Here is a 15,622-nt window from a genome sequence, read left to right as displayed (position 1 = left end):
ATGTTCCCATTTTTGTGTGAAAAATGGTTACAGATAAATAAAAAATACTTATTTACTTCGTAAATTTTGATTCGCTAAAACTAAAACTCTCCCTCTCTCCCCATTGGGTGGGGTGTAAGAGAGAGGAATTACAGTTTTCCAAATGTTGACACAAATATTTACTTTTTCCGCAGATTGGGATAAGTTTTGTTTGTTTCGTGGTCATGAGGCCACGCAACTTTTAATTATCAAACAAATCATCTGACTAGCTAACTAACTAACCAAACACCCTACTTACTAATGAATGAACTCATTACTCACAGAGCTGACTGAGAAAAAGACTTACCCACTCACCTAACTAAAGATGAACGTGTTCCCATTTAAGATTTGGTGTTGCTGAAAAGGAACAATTGCTTTCATTTTATTGTTGATTATTTTAAAATATTTTTTACTTTTATTTATCTACAAAAATTTTCCACACAAGAATGGGAACATGGATTTTATTGAATTACAGCGCCAACTACCAAGAAACAAAACAAATGTTTAAGACAAAATGTATCTAGTTGTTTATGTAGAATCTGAATCTGCAATAAAATATGGGGGTTCCCTTTTAAAGTTGTCTCCCGCCCACCCCCAGGGAGCTGGGGTGGCAGTCTAAGTTTAGCACCAGCAGATGTCCTCCTCAAAAATAATCAACTTTGGATCCTACACATTTTTTCGTGTGAAGCTTAGTTTTCTAGTTATTCTGGTTTGTCAACTCAAAATTTACGCCCTGTATATGGAAGACTGTTATGGACACCTTTCAGTTTTATTGCACTGACGCGCTGTTTGAAGTCATGTTCGCTTAGATTGTGGAACGTACCCTTACACTATCTTGTAGAAGGCACAAACAAAGAAGATTCGATGTCGTTTCACCAATGTCGTTTTTCAAGATACCTAGTACCGGCCATTTAAGAATGAGCAAACACAAGTTTACCGTGGAACAATTTAACAGAGATAATGTAAAAAAATAAGATGGGGTTGCAGAATAAAAGAAGAAAGGAAGGAACGAGGCTGCTGTGCCCTTTCAAAGGAATCATCCCGGCATTTGCCTTTTAGCGATAACCCTGAAAACCTGTATCGGGATGGGGCCTGGATTTGAACCGTCGTCCTCTAGAATACGAGCCCAGCGTGCTAGCCACTTCACAACGTCCGTCGGTAAATTAGGCTGGAACTCTACTATGCAACTCACATTAACTGCAAACCATTGTTTGGAGTCTGGAACCGCAAGACCGCTACGGTCGCAGGTTCGAATCCTGCCTCGGGCATGGATGTTTGTGATGTCCTTAGGTTAGTTAGGTTTAACTAGTTCTAAGTTCTAGGGGACTAATGACCTCAGCAGTTGAGTCCCATAGTGCTCAGAGCCATTGTTTGGAGATGGAGGTAGTGTTTACCAACTCTGCGCCATTTTCAAGTCAGGATCCATTTTCCGTCACACAACAGATGTTGTACAAATGTAAGGTATTGCGAATACATAGAAAGAAGGATCCTTTATTGTATGATTATATGATAGCGGAACAATCACTGGTAGCAGTTACTTCTGTAAAATATCTGGGAGTATGCCCACGGAACGATTTGAAGTGAAGTGGAATGATCATATAAAATTAGTTCTTGGTAAGGCTGGTGCAGGTTGAGATTCATTGGGAGAGTCCTTAGAAAATGTAGTCCATCAACAAAGGAGGTGGCTTACAAAACACTCGTTCGACCTATACTTGAGTATTGCTCATCAGTGTTGTTCAAATGGTTCAAATGGCTCTGAGCACTATGGGACTTAACATCAGAGGTCATCAGTCCCCTAGAACTTAGAACTACTTAAACCTAACTAACCTAAGGACATCACACACATCCATGCCCGAGGCAGGATTCGAACCTGCGACCGTAGCGGTCGCGCGGTTCCAGACTGTAGCGCCTAGAACCGCTCGGCCACTTCGGCCGGCTCATCAGTGTGGGATCCGTACCACGTCGGGTTGACAGAGGTGATAGAGAAGATCCAAAGAAGAGCGGAGCGTTTCGTCACAGGGTTATTTGGTAAGCGTGATAGCGTTACGGAGATGTTTAGCAAACTCAAGTGGCAGACTCTGCAAGAGAGGCGCTAAGCATCACGGTGTAGCTTGCTGTCCAGGTTTCGAGAGGGTGCGTTTCTGGATGAGGTATCGAATATTTTTCTTCCTCCTACTTATACCTCACGAGGAGATCACGAATGTAAAATTAGAGAGATTCGAGCGCGCACGGAGGCTTTCCGGCAGTTGTTCTTCCCGCGAACCATACGCGACTGGAAAAGGAAAGGGAGGTAATGACAGTGGCACGTGAAGTGCCCTCCGCCACACACCGCTGGATGGCTTGCGGAGTATAAATGTAGATGTAGATGTTACGAGAGTCTTATTTTTAGCAACAATGCACCAGACTTGGAAAAAAAAATGGGAACATTTTCACTTGCTTCTCTGTCGATACGCCCGAACGTAAGACATCGGACAGGGGGCAGCCGTCTTCGTATTCTCGCCCTACCCGCGAATTCGCAAGCCACTGAGCTGTGAGGTCATCGAAAGAGTGGCTCGAATCCGTGGCCCGCCTTGCTTCGCCTGGCCGCCGCCGCCTTCTCCGTCGCCAGCCCCTGATATTTATTCTAGCGGAAATGACGTTAACGGTCGTGCTGGAGTAAAGGACAGGAGCTCCGATTTACAATTCCAATATTTGCTTCGACGAGCGCCAAGACTCCTCGCGCCTCCTGCGGAGCCCGGCACCTCGCGGCGGCACCTCATTCTGCGAGCGCTCCTGTTACATGCCTGACACCTGCAGCTGATGGCGACGGAGGAAAATAAAACGGCTTACGTCGAAGGCAGCGGCCGGGAGGAGTAGCCGGCGGAGCGAGGTCGCGGGATTTGTGTACGGCGTCTTCTCCGAGGCACTCAAAGGAGCCAGCTCGAGAGGAGGCCTGAAATACAGAACCCCTTCATTTCTGATGTTGTTGTTGAGCAAGATCGAACGAATACCGCAAGTCAGGTATTTCATGTTTTCTTTTTAAAGGAGTGCCGTCTGCCTCGTGGACCCTGAAGAGAAACGAATCGGTTATAAAAAGCAAGTCAACAGAGGGTCAAGGATATATCAACATTACATTACCTTGACAAACTTAACAATAACATAGATATGGTCTAATAATCGTGTTCAGTGAAACAAAAAATAAATAAATAAATAAATAAATAAAATAAAAATAAAAATACTGAGCTATTCCTGGACGTCACAATTCCCAAAAATATATGACACAGAGTGTTTCAGATACGGCAGTTTTATCTATAGCTTACAAAACAATAAGTCAAATAAATATTTATTTATATAAGTAAACGTGAGAAGCATTAATTACTCTTTTTTTCTCAGAGTTGAGGAAACTGGTACATCTGCCAAATATCTTGTAGGGCACCAGCGGGCACGCAGAACACGACGTGGCATGGACTTGACTAATGTCGGGAGGGAATTGACACCATGAATTCTGCAGGGCTGTCTAAAAATCTCGAAGAGCAGGTGGAGTTCTCTTCTCCACAGCACATTGCAAAGCATCCCAAATATGCTCACTAATGTTGATGTCTGTTAGTTTGGTAGCCAGTGGAAGTGTTTAACCACATACGAGAGTACCCGGAGCCACTCTGTAGCAATTCTGGACGTGTGGGGTGTCGCATTGTCCAGCTGGAATTGCCCAAGTCCGTCGGAACCCCTTCATTTCTGATGTTGTTGTTGAGCACGATCGAACGAATACCCCAAGTCAGGTATTTCATGTTTTCTTTTTAAAGGAGTGCCGTCTGCCTCGTGGACCCTGAAGAGAAACGAATCGGTTATAAAAAGCAAGTCAACAGAAGGTCAAGGCAATTCCATGCCCGAGGCAGGGTTCGAACCTGCGACCGTAGCAGTCACGCGGTGCCGGACTGAGCGCCTAGAACAGCTAGACCACCGCGGCCGGCTCCAATGTCAGTGTTCATGGGTCCAGGCGAGTGGTAAAGCCTGTGGTAGTGCAGTCACGAGTGGGCCCTCAGCTCCGAAAGCCCATATCGATTATATTTCGTTGAATGGATCGCACGCTGACACTTGTTGATAGCCCAGCACTGAAATCTGCAGCAGTTTGCGGAAGGGTTGCACTTCCGTCATGTTGAAGATTCTCTTCAATCGTCGTTGGTCCCTTTCTTGAAGGCTCTTTTTCCGGCCACAGCGATGTCAGAGATTTGATGTTTTACCGGATACCTGATCTTCATGGTACACTCGTTAAATGGTCAGGCGGGAAAATCCCAACTTCATGGCCACCACAGAGGTACTGTGTCCCATCACTCGTGCGTCGACTATAACACCACTTGGAAACTCACTTAAATCTTGATAACCTGCCATTGTACCAGCAGTAATCGATCTGACAATTGTGCCAGAGACTTGTTCTCTTACATAGGCGTTGCCGACCGCAGCGCCGCATTCTGCCAGTTTACGTATCTCTGTATTTGAATACGCATCCCTATACTAAAGTTTCTTTCTGGCTTCAGTATAGTTTATTTAATTATTTTACAGAGAGTTAAAGTGACGAGCTATGATTTTAAATATAACATTACTTTTGCCCCTCATGTAGCTCAAGTACAGGGTGATCGAAAAGATAGTATAAATTTGAAAACTTAATAAACCTCGGAATAATGTAGATGGAGAGGTAATAATTGACACACATGCTTGGAATTACATGGGGTTTTATTAGAACAAAAAAAAAACAACAACAAAGTTCACAAAATGTCCGACAGATGGCGCTGTAGAGCAAAACTGCTACCGTGACGGGTGAGAGGTACGCCGGTATGTTACAGAATCGCATCATTCCCAGCCTGGCTGATAAACACCTGCTGGAACGTACGATCTTTATGCAGGATGGCGCTCCACCCCATATTGCTAGACGCTTGAAAGATCTCTTGCGCGCCTCGTTTGGTGATGGTCGTGTGCTCAGCCGCCACTACCAGGTCCCCAGACCTCAGTCCGTGCGATTATTGGCTTTGGGGTTACCTGAAGTCGCAAGTGTATCGTGATCGACCGACATCTCTAGGGATGCTGAAAGACAACATCCGACCCCAATGCCTCACCATAACTCCGGACGTGCTTTACAGTGCTGTTCACAACATTATTCCTCTACAGCTATTGTTGAGGAATGATGGTGGACATATTGACCATTTTCTGTGAAGAACATCGTCTTTGTTTTGTCTTACTTTGTTATGCTAATTATTGCTATTCTGATCAGATGAAGTTCCATCTATCGGACATTTTTTCAACGTTTCTGTTTTTTTTGGTTATAATAAAACTCCATGTCATTCCAAGAGTGTGTGTCAATTTGTACCTCTCTATCTACTTATTCCGTGATTTATTCAGTTTTCAAATTTATACTGACTTTTTGATCACCCAGTATATAATCAATCGTGTACAAATAAAAAATCTTTCAGTTTTAGAAACAACCAAACTTTTAAGGGTAAATGACAACAAGCAAAATAAGATGTGTTCAGATGCATGTTTTGGTGGCTGAGAGTGGAACGAGAGCCCAGTTTCCTGCACACACAACTCAGGGCGCCTTCTAAATGATAAGCGATCGACAAGTAAAAATACTGGCGTAAGTGTCTGAAGTCGTGTTCTCTTAGAACATAAAAAGCAACTTCACACTTCCTTATACATGGACCATCACCTATGTTCGACATCAACCTGCAATAACCACTCACAGACGGCAGGTAGCAGCACTAGCTCTGGAGGGTATATAAAGCGTGTCAGGAGGGACGCGACAAATAGTGCAGTCGTTGTCGTAATGTGGGAATTGAGCAATTTATCTGGCGTCGTAAAAGGAGTAATCATCGGCTTTCGGGTCAGTGGTGGAAGCATTTCCTAAGCGGCTAACTTTGTGAACTGTTTCCGTACCGCTGTGATTAAAGTATTTCGTGCTTTGCAGAATGGTACTATTCAAAACCTGTGATGCGCCGTGGGCCGTAGATGACAGGGGAGAACGCCGGCTGCGGAGATGTCCACCGCCGAACAGACTTGCAGCTGTTGACCAACTGGCCACCCAGATGAACCAAAAATGGTTCAAATGGCTCTGAGCACTATGGGACGTAACATCTGAGGTCATCAGTCCCCTAGACTTAGAACTACTTAAACCTAAGGACATCACACACATCCATGCCCGAGGCAGGATTCGAACCTGCGACCGTAGCTGTCGCGCGGTTCCATACTGAAGCGCCTAGAACCGCTCGGCCACACCGTCCGGCCCAGATGAACCAGTCGACTATCAAGTGTGACTTCTCAGCGACCGTTCAATGGACGTTGCTGCGTATGGGCCTCCGCAGCAGTTGACTGGTTCATGCACAATGCCGACTGCTGCTCATCGGAGACGAAGGCTGGAATTTGCACGCCAATACCGCAACTGGACGTCCACTGATTTGTGACTGGTGACCTTTCCAGATGAAAGACGTTTTATGCTCCATAAGACAGACGGTCGCTGGTGTGTAAGACCCTGTTACAATCGTCATAAGGTTCGATGCTGGAATAGGAAGCATTGTGATCTGAGAAATCTTTTCGTGGCATTCCCAGGGTGATCTTGTCGTTTTGGAAGGCACTATGAATCAACACAATTATACGTCTATTCTTGGGAACCATGTGCATCCCTGCATGTAGTTTGTTTTTCCTTGGCACGTTGACATCTGTCAGCAGGATAATACAATGTGTCACACCTTGTTATGTGCGTTCGTTGTTCGAAGAGCACCATGATGAGTTTAACATGCTCCCCGGGCGATCAAACTCTCCGAATTAAGCCCACTCGAGAAACTGTGGGACCTCCTTCTACATCTACATCGATTCTCTGTAATCTACCATGACGCGCATGGCGGAGGGTACGTCCCATTGCACCAGTTAATACGATTTCTTCCCGTTGCATTCACACATGGAGCACGGCAGGAATGATGTTTGAATGCCTCTGTGCGTGCTGTAATGTTGTATCTTATTCTCTCGATCCTTATGTGAGCGACACGTAGGGTGCTGTAGTACATTCCTAGAGTCATCATTTAAAACCGGTTCTTGAAACTTTGTTAGTAGACTTTCTCGGGATAGTTTGCGTCTATCTTCAACAGTCTGCCAGTTCAGTTTCTTCAACATCTCTGTAACACTTTCACACAGGTCAAGCAAACCTGTGACCATTCGTGGTGCCCTTTTCTGCATACGTTCCGTATCCCCTGTTGGCCCTATTTGGTTTGAGCAAATTCTATGATGGGTCGCACAAATGATTTGTAAACAATCCTCTTTGTAGACTGATTGCACTTCCCCATTATTCTACTAATGAACCAAAGTCGACCACCTGCTTTACCTACAATTAAGTCTATGTGATCAGTCCATTTCATATCCCTACAAAGTGTTACATCCAGGTATTTGAATGAGTTTTCCCGTTTCCTGACGTGCACAGTTTTATGTTTCTGAATATTTAAAGCAAATTTCCAGTCTGTGCACCATAAACTGGTCTAAACTCACGGAGAAAGTGAAACATACAACAAAATTAGAGCAACCGCCAAGAAGGAGAAAATATAGATCGTGGAACATCACATGCGATTAAGCTGCCGAATGTAGGATAAAAGCATGGAATAATTTCAATAGTCATAAAACAACAGAAAAGTGACAAGAATATGTACAGATATGGAAAAAAACTCTAAAAATATTCAGTGCGAAAAACGCAAGTGGGATAATACGATGTTGAACGAAATACAGGAAGACTTTGCCAAGAATAACACCCACTATTTTTGCAAGACCCTCAGAGAAAACTTAGATGGCTACCATGCTCTTAGGTTATGCTTCCAGTGACCTAATGGATCCCTGGAAACTAATACAAAAAATAATTGTGAAATCCTAGCCATATGTTTTAGTACATTCCTCAGCTGCAAAGAGCCATCTGAACACCACCTACTTGTCAAACCAGTACCAAATCTTGATTCACTTCCACTCTCCTACAAAGATATAATGAAAACTATCAAATCGTTAAAAAAATAGAGCATCTGGTTAAGATGGAATTATTGCAGAATTAAGAAAATTTGGGCAACTAAAATATAATCCCAAAAATTCACAGAATAATGTCTGAAACCTGGAAGACAGAGAAAATCCCAAAAGAATGGAAGAGTGCCCTGACACACTCACCACAACAAAGTAGACAAAAGAAATCTCAACAGTCACAGAGGAGTCTTACTTCTTATGAAATTCTCTCTAAAGTTTTGGTGTACCATGCGGACCCACAGATTTGTGAGTATCAGGCGGAAGAAGGCCCTGTCTGCAACCTCAAAACACCACAGTCACATTCATGGGCGTCGAAAAAGCTTGCAATTTTGTTGATATACAAACACAGCCAATTAGCTGGGAAGAATTAGGAGTCGATAGAAAGAGTAGAGCCATCATCTAGGACAGGGCTTAACAACCGGCCGGTTTTGAGCGCGAGTACTCGCGTCTGCTCAGGCACGTGCTCGCGAGCAGCTGCAAGGTCGTGGAGTAGTGTGGGAGGGGAGGGAGGGGAAATGCGCGCGCACGTTTGAATAGGGCCGCAGCGTGCCTATTGAATTCGCGCCGACTGTGTAACGTTTAAAGTACTACGATCAGCTCTTAACAGTCACTTCGCTGGTTAAGAATCATGTGAAGTCGCCGTTGTGTAACCCCAACCATGCTTTCGCAGTTCAACCCTCATTGGGGGGAATTGTATCTGTTTACAGAAAAAGATGGTGTTGCAAAATGTTTAGTATGTCACAAAACGCTCAATTCTTTTACGAAATTTAATTTGCAGCGACATTATATGTCGCACCACGCGAAAGACTACGGACGTGGAAAATGTGATTGACCAGATCGTGCACAGGAAGTTATTAAACTTAAAAGGAAGCTATCCGAAGAAGATCTGGACGACGAAGAAAAATCAACTGAGGCAGCTCTCAGAGTGGGTTACAAAATTGCTTTGCTTTTAGCAAAATCCCTGCGCCCCTTAACTGATGGCGATTTAATAAAGGAATGTTTGGTAGTTACAGCGGAACATTTGTGTCCATCTGAAGTTGAACAGTTTCGGATTGTGCCATTATCTAACATGACCATTATGCGTCGCATACAGGACATGGCAGACGACGTCCAGAGCCAGCTTGCAAATATCTGTAAAGATTTTATGGCGTATTCTCTAGCTCTGGACGAAAGTGTTGATATCACTGGAACAGCGCAGCTTGCCATATTTATTAGAGGTGTTAATAGAGATCTTCAGGTGAGGGAGGAGCTCCTCGATGTAGTAGCCATGAAGAACACTACAACCGGAGGTGATATTTTAAGTAGTGTTGAAGAAAGTGTTGAAAATATAGGATTGTCGTGGAATTCTTTAGTTTCAGTGTCTACAGATGGTAGCGGCATACACTAAGCTAATAAACTTTTATGGCACGTGACTCTCCCCACTCTCCGCTCTGGTCCGGTAGTGGGGGTAGCGTGCTCGCGCTGCTCCGTGCTCGCGCCTTGCTGCTCACAGCTTGCTCCGCGAGCACGTATGTTGTGAAGCCCTGATCTAGGAAATATTATGAGGAACCACCTCAAAAGAGGAAGTCGGCATAGCTCCCCATTCCTGTCGGTATCTTTCGGAATCTCTTTGACACTCTTCCTGCACATGTCGCAGCGGTCCACTCTGCAAAAATTGGTTATTCAGGCTTTTGACAGATGGCCACATTAATGTGACTTGACAGTGAACAAGGCAGTTTGAAATGCATAAGTAACGAGTTTTCCGTCCGCCACAGATACTGAGTTGAACACAACATTCACATTCGATGAGTACGTTAATATGTCTCCGATGCTCGGCGAATGCCCACGCGCTCCATGGCTTATGCTGTCATTTATATTCGTCATCAGCCATTATGTTCTTAAGTGCCGAAGAGCGACTTTTACAAACAGGTAGACTGACACAGCACGGCCGTAGTACATGGAGACCAGGAAGAAGTGAGGACGTGGAAGTGTTGTTTTAGTTACAATACACGATGATCCGCTGTACTCCCTGGTATCAGCCTTGTGTCTGTGTGGCTAACAACACACGGTCACAAGTTTGACACTTGCCACCTGCTGGTGATACAGGAACTGCATGGGAACTATTTCTGTCTGAGAGTTACTTTCTGTGAATGGGCTGTGAATAATTTCACCCTGTACTCATTACAGGGTGTTCTATGCACTGGTGAACTCACCTTCACAAATCAGACGCAGTGAACCGTCATAATATACATCACTGATGAAAATCCTAAGGGCATATGTCATTTCGATGGTCAAAGGAGGTAGCGTATTAATGATAGCGTGGTTCTGTAGTGTGTTGCATCTACACCTAAATCTTGGAAAGTTTCTACCTCCCTAACTACAGTCGACAGAAATTTGATTTAAATTGATTTGGACAGAAGTTGTTTTAATGGCGTTAGCTACATGATAGAAAAAAAAATTATTTAGAACATACAGCTCGTTGCTAAAAAGTCCTGGATCATTACTAAATACAGTACTTTGCCAACTTGGCAACGTTTATTGAACTTATCTCTATAAATAAACATTACGTTCCCTTATTATTTTGTAACTAGAGTACGTTCTTAGCCCATCAATGTCACATTTTTACTACTACACGACTGGGAGCTGACCTTCTTAGCAATAACATTACTTAATGGGAATGTATCATTTCTCAGATCTTAATCCCGAAAAATATTCTGGTAGTCATCTAATTTCCACGATGTCGTAACACCGCGAAGGAAATATGAGAAACATCTACATCTACATCTACATCCATACTCCGCATGCCAGCTGACGGTGTGTGGCGGAGGGTACCCTGAGTACTTCTATCGGTTCTCCCTTCTATTCCAGCCTCGTATTGTTCGTGGAAAGAAGGATTGTCGGTATGCTTCTGTGTGGGCTCTAATCTCTCTGATTTTATCCTCATGGTCTCTTCGCGAGATATACGTAGGAGGGAGCAATATACTGCTGGACTCTTCGGTGAAGGTATGTTCTCGAAACTTTAACAAAAGCCCGTACCGAGCTACTGAGCGTCTCTCCTGCAGAGTCTTCCACTGGATATCTATCATCTCCGTAACGCTTTCGCGATTACTAAATGATCCTGTAACGAAGCGCGCTGCTCTCCTTTGGATCTTCTCTATCTCTTCTATCAATCCTATCTGGTACGGATCCCACACCGGTGAGCAGTATTCAAGCAGTCGGCGAACAAGTATACTGTAACCTACTTCCTTTGTTTTCGGATTGCATTTCCTTAGGATTATTCCAATGAATCTCAGTCTGGCATCTGCTTTACCGACGATCAACTTTATATGATCATTCCATTTTAAATCACTCCTAATGCCTACTCCCAGATAATTTATGGAATTAACTGCTTCCAGTTGCTGACCTACTATTTTGTAGCTAAATGATAAGGAAACGTGTAATAAAGTTCGTTTTGAAAGGCTCATTCAGCAGATAACAACTATGTTGCTTTTCACTTTTACCCACATACGTTTCAGATGCGTTGCGCTATAATTAGTAAGTTCCGCGTTTGGTTGTCTGTATGGAAGGCTATCCTGGATGAAACAGGCACTTTTTCTCTACAGTATGTCAGTCACAAACTTTCATTGACCTGCTGTTAAAAAGTTGTGAGCCCCGCTATTCGTTTTCACACATGCATTTATGTCTTAGTCTTCTTGCGGCTGCTCTCCGTGATGGCGCTTGTTTGATTTCTGTTTGTGCTGATTCTGTCGCGATGTTAAATATTTCTATATGTACTGTAATTTTCGAATTGTTTGTCAATCTAGCTCCATATCAGGGGAACAATTGTGTAGCAGCCGGTTTATAAAGCAATCCAATCTCACGTTAGGAAGCCAGTTTCGAATTGTTCAGTTCTGTGGTTCACAGTGTAAACACAGAATATACTAATTACGCGTTAACAGTAATGAGACATGGTCAGAATATTGGCGGGTGGATTTCTATCTGTATCTGAGAGTGCGCTGTGTTAGCGGGTGCTGGGTGGACATAGCGGTAGCGTGATAAATTCACTGCTTCCACGACATAGTCGTGAGAGAATGACTAAGATGTGTAGTTGACTTTTTTTCATGGTATCTGGATACATTATGATGTTTAGGGGACAGTAACAGACCCGTCACATCACACAATTAATCTTCTTAGTTATTACAAAGATTTAAATACAATTCAAACAGGACTGTGATAATTTAAATAACGTTCGAATCGCTCACAGTTTTTACAGTCAAATTAAAAAGGTTATTTATTTTTTAATATTTCTTGATTCAGTCAGTGACAGAACTAATATTTTCACAACGAGTCACTCAACTCAGCATCGCGTTACATACTAAGTTCAGTTAACTATAAAAGATTAAATTTAAATCCAAAATGGAAGTCAAATGTCAATGTTCCATCCGAACTAGTTCTCAGAAAATCAAATTAAATCACATTAACTCATGAATATTTACAATGCCAACTGTGGTTAGCTTGAGGTACATCATAAGATAAGCGTTTTCTATTGAATTTTACGGCACCCTCGCAGCAAGTCAGGAAAGTTTATAACTTCAGCATTGGCGCTCGTAATATCGGAGTTCAGCTATGACGGCGAAAACTACTACATCTCAAAATAAAACGTCAGGAATAATACACGTCCACACCGTTGCAGTGCGATATTTTCAAAGTCCTTAGTTATCCATGAAAAATTTCTAAATCTACAGTGCTGTATCGCGGAAATCCTAAGTTAACATCTCAGTCGTTGTAAATTATTTAAAGTCCTGAAACAGTAGTCTGAAAAATTTCAATACTTTCAAGAAGTGACACGGGCGTTGCGCTTAGCACCGTAGATCCTACTCTCCTAAGACTTGATGAGAACTGACTCTGAGGTCGAGATGGTCACCTCCTTTTATAGCTTTTCGTCCTGTCGTTGACAAATTCTCTTCATTACCTGTGTCATACTACAGGGTTCAGTCACATTAATATCACCATGCCCTATGTTTGACGTCACTGCAACATCCTCTCATGGACGACAGGGGGCAGCACTAGCAATGGGGAGTATATAAAGGATGTATGGGGGCATGGGGAAAAACAGTGCAGTAGTTGTCGAAAGTCGGAAACGGAGCGATTTATCGGACGTGCAAAAGGGATCATCATTGGTTTTCGGTCCAAGAGTGGAAGCGTATCAGAAAAAGCTTAGTTTGAAAACAGTTCGCATGCTGCCGTGTTTAAAATATACACTGCGTGGCAAAATGGTACTATCCAAAATCGGCGCCTATGATGTTTGGTTTGTGGGGCGCTCAACTGGGCGGCCATCAGCGCCCGTACCAAGCCCCAGATTTTACACAGTCCAATTTTTTCCCAATCCAATCTAGACACTGTCACAAATGATGATGAACATAATACAAACACCCAGTCCCCGGGCTGAGAAAATCCCCAACCCGGCCGGGACGGGAATGGAACTCGAGACCCCGTGGTCCAGAGTGCTTTTTTTTCCATAAGGGCCTGAGAGAATGGTCTGGGGCAAAGAGGGCAGGGGTCGTCTTCCGAGACCTGGCCTCAATGTCCTGTTCCCTAGACCACGAGCTGCAGGCAGCCGGCACTGAGGCAACTATGGTGGACCAAGGGTCATAAACGACAGAGATGAACGATGACTGTGGAGATGTGTACGGGCGAATAAACTATTCGCTGAGTCGCTCAGATGAACCAAGAGGCTACCAACAATGTCTCTTCAACGACCGTGTACCGAAAGTTGCTGCTTACAGGCGCCCACAGTAGGCGCCTCGTTCATGCTCCAATGCTAAATGCTGTTCATCGGTGACGATGGCTGGAATTCACACGCCAGTACTGCAGCTTCAGTTGCACTGAGTATTGACAGACTGCCTTTCCATTGGACAGGTGGCCGTTGGCGTGTACGGCGTGAAATCTCTGAAAGCAAACCTCTTGCAACCAGGAGGGAGTGTTATGGGCATGGGAAGTGTTTTTATGATATCCCGTGGGTAATCTCGTCATTCTGGAAGGCACAATGGATGAACACAAGTATACGTCTAAGCTTGGGGGCCATGCCCGCTCCTAGATATGTACTGTTTTTCCTCGGCACGTTGGCATCTGCTAGCAGGACAGTGGGACGTGTCACCCAAAACGCAGAGTACGTGAGTGGTTCGAAAAGCACTACCATGAGTTTACCGTCCTCCCCTTGTCATCATACTCTGCGGATTTAGAGCCATTCGAGAATCTGTGGGCCATCTCGATCGGGCTGTACGCGTCATGGATCTATCACCGAGGAACCTAGGGCAGCTGGCCGTGGGACTTGAGTCGGCCTGGCTCCACAACCCTGTTGGTATCGTCCGGAACCTGACTGCCTCTCTTCCTGCACCTCTCGCAGCGGTTCGTTCTGCAGGAGGTGGTCGTTATTCAGGCTTTTGACAGGTGATAGCATTAATGTATAACCGTAAATGTAAAACTTTAATTTGAAGCAGAATTTTGTCAGATTTACAATGTTTTCTTCAAAATTACGCTAACTAAACTGTTTCTAAAAATATTAACGTTTTTATGCGTTTCTTATCTTTCATATTCAAATTTCTTACTAAATTATTGAAAACATTGTAAAATAAATACTTCCATTCGAATATATCTCAGTCCACTTCAGCCTACTGTCCATATTCATTTACTGATTATTTTACGTCGAATTCAAGTTTTTCTGTCATATTCCGGCTTATAATTCAAATTCTGTTAAAGTAACAAAAACTGTTGTAGTACAGTTTCATAGAATTCGTAAAGCACTGTCCATTAAACATGGTCTGTACAATTCGCCCAAGACGTTAAAGAATTGTTATATTTTAAATTTCTTATTTTCTGTAAAACTTTGATTCTCAACACCTTGAAAACTGTAGACCGGGTCGAGGGCTCATTTAGACACAAGTACTCGTCTTAATTTTTTTTTTCCTTTGCATCAATAGGCTATATTCGCTTACTTCGTAGCTGTTTTAGATCGATTTTTTCTGGTTTTTGATCTGTTTAGTGAGTAACACATTCTCTTGTTTCGCCACGAGTTGGCCTCACCCAGTGATGCACTCTATACCGTCGCCGGCCCGGTGTTTTCCGGCGTCGTCAGTAACGCTCGCAGTAACGCTTTCTCGCCACCGGCTGGCCCCCTGATTGCCTCGTCTATCGCCTCCTCTAGTGTCTTTCACTCACAGACTATGTAACTGTCGCCTGCTGGTCCCTGGCCCATGCTGAGTAGTTCAAGGCGGGGGCTGTAGTCTCGCCACCTCCCGGGTCGCGGTACTACCCTGTATCCGGCCAGCCTACGACTGTTGCGCCCCTGCAGCTGTCTCGGCAGTTCGCGCCCTCCGAGTGGAGATCAGACCGGCCGCGCCCCCGCCGCTGTCAGAACCAGACGCGCGTGTTTAGACAGCCGCGTCCGTCTATAATGCTCTGGCGTTCAGCTGCATCTGGCTGTTACCTCACAAGACGAAGAAGGACATGAAGGAAAGGTGTAAGAGCGCACCGTCTTTGACGCTTGTAGGCTACCGTCTAGCATGCTGTAGCGTGTGTGTCGCGAATGAGTAGCGTGAAGTATTGTGTTTATGTAAGGGTATAATGT

Source organism: Schistocerca nitens, chromosome 1, assembly GCF_023898315.1.
Source record: "Schistocerca nitens isolate TAMUIC-IGC-003100 chromosome 1, iqSchNite1.1, whole genome shotgun sequence".
Lineage (NCBI taxonomy): Eukaryota > Metazoa > Arthropoda > Insecta > Orthoptera > Acrididae > Schistocerca > Schistocerca nitens.
The sequence above is the reverse complement of the archived record's forward strand: the minus strand, read 5'-3'. Positions refer to the sequence as shown.